Below are 7,622 nucleotides of genomic sequence, written 5' to 3'. Positions count from 1 at the left end.
GCAAATTGAATCTTTGTTTGCATGCCTTTGAGATTGTAGGATTCACTTTTCACTATAAAAATCAAGAAGAGGCCAATACGGGCGAATGTGACTCCATGAATCACTTCGTACCATTATCCCCTATCCTCCTTTAGTGGTTCCGAACCATATGGAGTTATTAATCTCATGGATTATGATGAATGGGGTGTAACCTTCACAGGTCAATCGTTGTTGCATTTCGTTGTCCCTTAATCGCGGTTGCCTTAAATGATCCGTGAACGGTTTACAAGTTCCTTAAAAACTTGTTGGCGACTCTCTACTTTCCTTGTCCCTAATTATATAATGTCAATTTTCACTTCTTACGAGTGCCAAAAATGTTCACAACATGCTTAAAGTAGGCGCACTTCGAACGACGCCTACAATTTGGCGACTCCACTGGGGAGGATTCTTGGTTGTTTATTGATTTGAGTGATTGGTATTTAATTGAGATGAGTGGATGAGACTTGAAAGATTCTTGAATTGTATTCCTGCAATTTAATTGGCATTGTCACATATGCATATGCATTTTAGCTTACCTATTTTTCCTCAATAGTACGTGTTCTACGTATGTGGCTATCTCGGGGGATTTAAGCTCTATCAAACCGAAAATGCTCATGGCAATAAGGTTTCATCCGAGTTTTTAAATCCGCCCAAACCATGGAGTCGAGTTCGATTTTGTTACACCCCCAAATCTCCCTCTACGGAAATTAGGGCTGATAAACGAATCAGGTCGGGTCGGGTTCGTGTTTGGGTCAGCTGATTTCGGGTCAGCTACCCCCAACCCATACCTGATCCATTTAAGTTTTCAGGTTGAGATTCTCAACTTGAACATGACATTTTCGGGTTTGGGTCAACCCGAAAATAACCTGCTTTGACCTGCTTTATTTTTCAAGGGTTTAAATCAGGGTTTGACCTAAAAAATGACCTGAAATTACCCGGGTTCAGGTCAACCCGAAACCTGATTATTTGTTTGGGTTTAACTGTTCAAGATATTGGCCTAAACAACCTTAATTTTTTTTAATCAAATTGATATTTTAAATCACTTAATAATTTCAAACAGATATTCTCAAGCAAAACACCGAAATAAAGAGATTAATATAACAATTACAAACGGAGTACAAAAATAAAGTATGTACTGAATTACAAATTTTATTTTAAACAGACTTCGTATAATGTAGTTCTTGGGACGATTTATCATTTATGTCAAGGCATGTCATCCTTTCACACTTCAGGATAGATCCATATTTGCTGCAAAAAAAAAAATGAAAGCATTTTAACATCAAGTTGAAATCAGCAGGAATAGCAAGAACATATTATTATACAAACCACATAAATTGGCATGAACAACAAAAATTGGCTTGAATAAAGCAATAAACCGTACAATAAACACGAAAAACATAAATAAACAACAAATACTTGCAAAATCAACCGTCTAATAACATAAACAACAACATTTAATAGCAGAAATTAGCGTTAATATAAAAAATTATTCGAAAATTAACATGTAAAAACCGAAAGTAAACGAAAGCATGTAAAAAAATTAAGAACAGATGAAAATAAACGAAGATTAGCATGAAAAAAACAAAACATCTAAAAACTAAAAAAGGAAAATACCTTGATTGATTAAGGAGAGGATTAAAGGAAGCACTGATCTGAAGAGTTTTGATGAAGAAGCAAAATGAAGATGAGAAACTCCTTCAAAACAAAAGAAAGTGAGAAACGGCTGAGATAATTGTAAGAATGTTAGGGTTTTAGTATTTATATGGTAAGGAGAAATAACTTGCTTTGGGCTTGGGCTTACGAATTTCCGTTTATTTTGGTTTCTTTAGTTTCTTTTTTTTCTTAAATAAATTTTTTTGATCCAAAATTATTTTCGGGTTAGATGGTCGTTTTCGGGTTGAAAGTTTCAACTTTAACCTAACCCATTTAGTTATCAGGTCGGGTTCGTGTCGACCCATTTAAGTTTTCGGGTCAAAAATCTCAACCTAAACCCGCTGTTTTCGGGTCGGGTTCGTGTCGGGTTTTCGGGTCGGGTCAATTTTTGCCAGCCCTAACGGAAATACTAGTATAATACGTATAATTATATCGTAGAGATAGACTTGGGCGTGTTACCCCCGCGTGATTACACAAGGCTACTCAAAATACTTAATTCAACAACAAAACTTGCAGCGGAAACTCAACTTTCTTTTATTAATACTTATAAAAATAATAACATTGTTATGAGTACTCAAAATAAATACAAGACCAACATTCCTAAACTAGGTGAAGCAAATCCCGTGACTCCCATATGCTCATTCATGACTCCACCTGAAAATAATCAACACTGCTTACTATTACGATAAACAGGGCGAACCAAAACAAATAAAAAATACGGATTAGCAAAATATGCTAAGTACGATAAGTGCAAGATAATGTAAACTCAATTTATTTGCAAACATGCTTTTAAAACCAATTCCAATAATTAATCAAATAAATTCAAAACTCATTATTCCAAAACCGATTCCAATGATTCATATTCAAAATAATAGTTTATAAAACCAATTCCCTTATTAGGAACCAATTCCTTTTAATCCAATTCCTCACCCAAGTGTGCACACCCCCTAATCTAGTCTCCTTATATTACAAGGCTATTCTTGAGGAAAGACAAAGTCCAAGGCCTTATCAATAAACCAAATAGTGAGATTACCAACATGCTTATAAAGCATTACTAGTAATAACTCAATGGTTCAATAAATCCTTTTTATATCCAATAGTTCCAATATAATTCAAAATCCTTTTTAATAATTCCACATGCTTTCAAAATCAAACCTTGTAAAATATTTGAGAATAAAATCTCATATTAATAACTTTTCAAAATCAACAACTCTTTCTTGAAAAACCTTTATTTAATTCAACAAACCTTGTAAAATCAATTCCTTTATTTAAACACAATAAGTAATCCAAACCATTCAAAACATGATTTAAAAATCAATCATTCAAAATACTTTTATTAAAATCAATACCTTCAAACCTAATTTATTTCAAAATCATAATTCAAATCAATTTTATTTAATCACCAATCAAATCATGTAAAACATGTTATTCAAACCAATCACTTTCAAAGGTATCTAGCCACCTAAATGTACCTTTATCCTTGCTAGAAAAATCACACAATTAAAAAGAACCTCAAGAACCTTGATCAAGCACACCTACAAATAAATATAACCTTAATCAATATAAGTTTAACAAATAATTAAAAATCCCCAACTATATGTACATGAACCTTTTAGATAATTTCTCATAAACATCATTAAAAATCTGATTTTATATAATTAAAAATACTCATAATAATTATTTATAAATTCCCTATAATAATAATAATAATAATAATAATAATAATAATAATAATAATAATAATAATAATAATAATAATAATAATAATAATAATAATAATAATAATAATAATAATAATAATAATAATAATAATAATAATAATAATAATAATAATAATAATAATAATAATAATAATAATAATTGAATAAGAGAAGAGAATAAGAAAAGATAATAAAACAAGGAAAAGAGAAGAATTGGATTTGCGTTGGAAAGAATAGGCAGAACTTGCAGAGGCCATAACTCCTTCAATATAACTCCGAATTGGGTGATTCTTGAGCCTAAACTCAATAATTGTTCGACAGGAACAATTTTTTGAGAACATCAATACCCCAAAACTGACCAGAAGTGGCCAAAATTTGCTTCAAAGATAAACAGGATAATTTGTGTAAAATTGAGGAGAAGAAAAGAAGAGAATTGGTGTGAAGAATGTGAGCTGCGAGAGGTATGAAGGGGTATTTATAGGCTAGCTCATGCAAGAATTATGGTAGGAAAATGTAGGAGGAATTATGGTAAGTAGGGTTTAAGGGATTACTTGGAGAAGTGAGTAAAGATTAAAGGAAAGTTTGGATATTAAGGTGATTGAGTATACTTGAATATGGAAGGTATGTATGTCATGAAAAATAATAAAGAAATTAGAATTACTTGGGGAATAATTAAGAAGAATGAATGACAAGAAAATATGATGATTAGATGTTAAAAAGATGGAGAATTAGAATTAAGGAAAATAAGAGATTTTGAGAGATAATTTAAAATATAATTTTACCAATTAAATTCCCCCAAAATAATTCAATAGGGCCGAAAATATTGAGCTTACCATATCTCAAATTTTCGGACTCCTAGAAATATATTTAGGAAGATTTTGCTCGGTTTTTAAGGAAATAAAATAATTGTGTAAATAATATAGAATAAATATATAAATAATAAATTAATTAAATACCAATTATTTACCAATAAATAATCAAGAAAAATCAGATTTTCCATGCATGGAAAATCCGAAAATCCTAGCTAGTTATTAGGTAATTTCGGACATAATATATCTTATCCAAAATAATGATTAGTTTTCAAAATACTTTTGGCGCCAAAATTCAAATATTATTTTGGCTCCAAATAATAAATTTACTAAAATACCCTTTTTATAAAATACTTGTTAATTAATTAATTAGAAAATACATATGAAAATACGGGGTATTACAAATTTCATTACGATCTCGCGGAGCAACCCGTTGGCATACACCCTCAAGGGAGGCTGCCTTGCTAACGCGTCCAAACTTTTAACCATGAAACCCTTTGACACCCAAATAAGCTTGACCATAGTCGAACGTAGAACTTGACTTTAGGTTGCGAACTTCATTGCATCATACGTGACAATGTTCTTATATGTGCATATTTTTTATTGACTTTTTATTTTTATTTTTTCTCTTTTCAAATCCTTTTTTTTTATTTAAGTCAAGTCGTAGTCTTTTTATATTTATTTATGAGTCAACCTGGATTTTTATTCCTGTATCCTTCACAAGCGTCAACTTGTTTTGGTCATAGGAGTTCTAGAAAGAGTTACGTGTCTTGCAACCTATAGATCTGTAGTCCCGAGTTTTATCTTTTATTTGGTGTTGGTTTCGTCCCAATCAGAGTCACATCAAAAGTAATAACCGATATACTACCACTTGTCCAGTTTAGGTGTCTTTTTAGCGTCAACTTTTTTTTTTTAATTTTTTTTTATATCTTTTCGTGTCAAGATAGTCTTAGCCAAATAATTTAATCCGTGTCAACTCGTATAACATAGGATTATAGATTTTTATTTATTTATTTTTTATACCCATGAGTCCTAACTCTTCTAGAATTCTAGTCCTCTTCCTAGTTTCTTGTGATCGATTTTTGTGCTAACCTTAACATGTGTTCTTTGTCTTTTATTGTGGTTGATCTTATTTATGACTAACAATTGTCAATGGACCGTTTTCACCTAGTAAATAGCATAAACATTAAAATTGGACAAAATTAATCAAGTCAGTTTGTCTTTTAGTCTTCCGATCCGTACTATTTGGTCATTGGGTCTTTTGTTTTTCACAACGTCCTCATGTCTAGCCATGCGATCATTTCATGAGTCTTAATAAACTCGCCTAATCACACATGTTGAGCCATTGCACACACTTTGTCTTCGAGTAATGCACTATATTGTTTATGATCGTATACTAGGACCATGCATGCGTCGTTTTCCGTCGTAATATGAATGAGTGGAGTATTTTCCATCAGTTTTCAAAATTATTTCATACACTCTTCCTTTCCAATCCGAGTATTGAGTGAATGCATTAAGTGAGTTCATCCTTACACAGTACTGGAGTCTAAAATCACTAGGCAATAGTTGGAAGAATAAGGGGAACATCACTCCTTCCTTCTTTCCTTCCAATCAAAGCATCAACAACAACAAACTTTTTTTCATCACCAGGCGGCAAGAAATAACTTATAAAAATCTATGAGGACAAAGCACAATGCAAGCTTCTCACCAAGATTTCATGTTTTCTTCTTCTTTTGTTTCAAACCCTTGCCCCTAAAAAGTCTAGCATATGTTCTCCTTATCCATGTGTCTATGTGTCACATTTCTTACCTTCTTCATAAACGAGCATCTCTTTCTTACATTCGATCATGTGATAGATTAGCAAAAAAAAAAAAAAAAAAAAAAAAAAACATTTGTCGAACCGAACACAAGGTATACCAATGATTTGAGGTACCTTTGCAACCCATTCATTCCCCATTAACCACTCAATCACATATCCATATCTTCATCAACCACTTTAAGCCTCGTCTAATGATTGAACTTATTTATTCAACCCACATTCACCTAGCCCTGGGATAGAAAAGTGTGAAATTTGTGTAACATTCAAAAAGCAAGTAAATAAAAAATAGCAAAGCAACAATAAAACAATGTCTAAGGGCAAGTGTTCCAATGTCTTTGATATGAACACGTCTCAAATTGCGTCTCTCATCGAGTGCTTGGTACCGTGCTTGAAAAACATGAATGCTAAGTGAGTGATGGACCGAATGATCTGAGATTGCCTACATTGATTCAAAAGAAAGAAAAAAAAATCAAAGCAAAAAAGAAATATGTTGAAAATAAACTTGCAAAGTCCAAATTTTCAAATACACAATTGCATATCGAGGGAAGTTCGAAAACAACACTTCATTTTTCACGTCTTTCTTTTTCGGGAGAAAGTCGGTACCCTCCACTCATGACAAAAATGAATGAAATTTTTTTGCTTTTGCACTTTCGTTTGCTTGTGTCTATGCACACACTCACTCAATACACATATACACACAATCACAAGTCATACACATGTTATGTCATTGCAAGTCAAGTCAAGCTTGGTCAAGTCAATCTTATTAAGCGTGATTGCAAGTACAAATTCTCTTTAAACGTACATGCATAAAAGGCGTGATCAAGCAATAACAATAATAATATAATATCAACCAACATATAACCATCATCATCATCATAATAATCAATAAAGCATAATAATAATAGTAAGATCCTAGGCGTGATACTAACAAGATTTTTAACAAACCCTAGCTTGTTACTAAACAATAAAGATCAAATCTTTATCCCTAACATGATACTAACATGATATAAGAAAGAATAGGAAGCAACCTAAACATGTTACTAGAAACATACATGATATTAGACATCTTAGTTAATATCCTAAACATGATACTAGGAAACACAAAAACATCCTAACATGATGCTAGGAATTAAAATAATCAAAGCATGATTTCTATATCAGAATAATAACAACTAAATTACTTACTTGGATGCTTCGTATCTCTTTCTAATAACAAAATACACGCGTTATTAACTTCAAGGAAAAATATAAAATAGTAAATCTAATCAAAGAATTAAAATAAGATTTGGGACCAAACCTTCAGAAATTATCAACCTTTCACGTCAAGGGCAAAGGCAACTTCGAACTTGACTAGGTGTGTCTAGAACTAACGAGTGCGGTATGGTGTTTGTGAAAAAGCTAGTTTATAAAGCTAGAGAGAGAAAAAATAAGCTATTGCTTAAAAGAGAGAAGAGAGAGAATTAGAGAATTCTGGGTGATTTGAAAATGGAGGCCAAGGACCCTATTTATAGAATAAATAGTATGGAAATCGAAAGAAAAGAGATCAAGTTCCATTCGGAATAAAAGACCTCCTGTCGCCATACGAGAGGGACCAGCGCCAGGCGACATAATCTGTCGTTTGGC

The 7,622-nt window shown here is 32.0% G+C and overlaps 1 long non-coding RNA gene across 1 annotated transcript; it reads right to left on the bottom strand.

The window, feature by feature from the left end:
- Nucleotides 1-1,081: 1,081 nt before the first annotated feature.
- On the bottom strand, nucleotides 1,082-1,813 carry LOC145634812 (uncharacterized). Its single transcript, XR_014113589.1, has 2 exons — nucleotides 1,633-1,813; nucleotides 1,082-1,266 (listed from the first exon to the last, which is right to left on the bottom strand). It is a non-coding gene; the product is annotated as an uncharacterized LOC145634812 (long non-coding RNA).
- Between the last annotated feature and the right edge of the window lie 5,809 nt (nucleotides 1,814-7,622).

This window comes from Chenopodium album, chromosome 6 (genome assembly GCF_948465745.1).
Source record: "Chenopodium album chromosome 6, dcCheAlbu1.1, whole genome shotgun sequence".
In the NCBI taxonomy this organism is placed as follows: Eukaryota; Viridiplantae; Streptophyta; class Magnoliopsida; order Caryophyllales; family Amaranthaceae; genus Chenopodium; species Chenopodium album.
The sequence above is the reverse complement of the archived record's forward strand: the minus strand, read 5'-3'. Positions and strand labels throughout refer to the sequence as shown.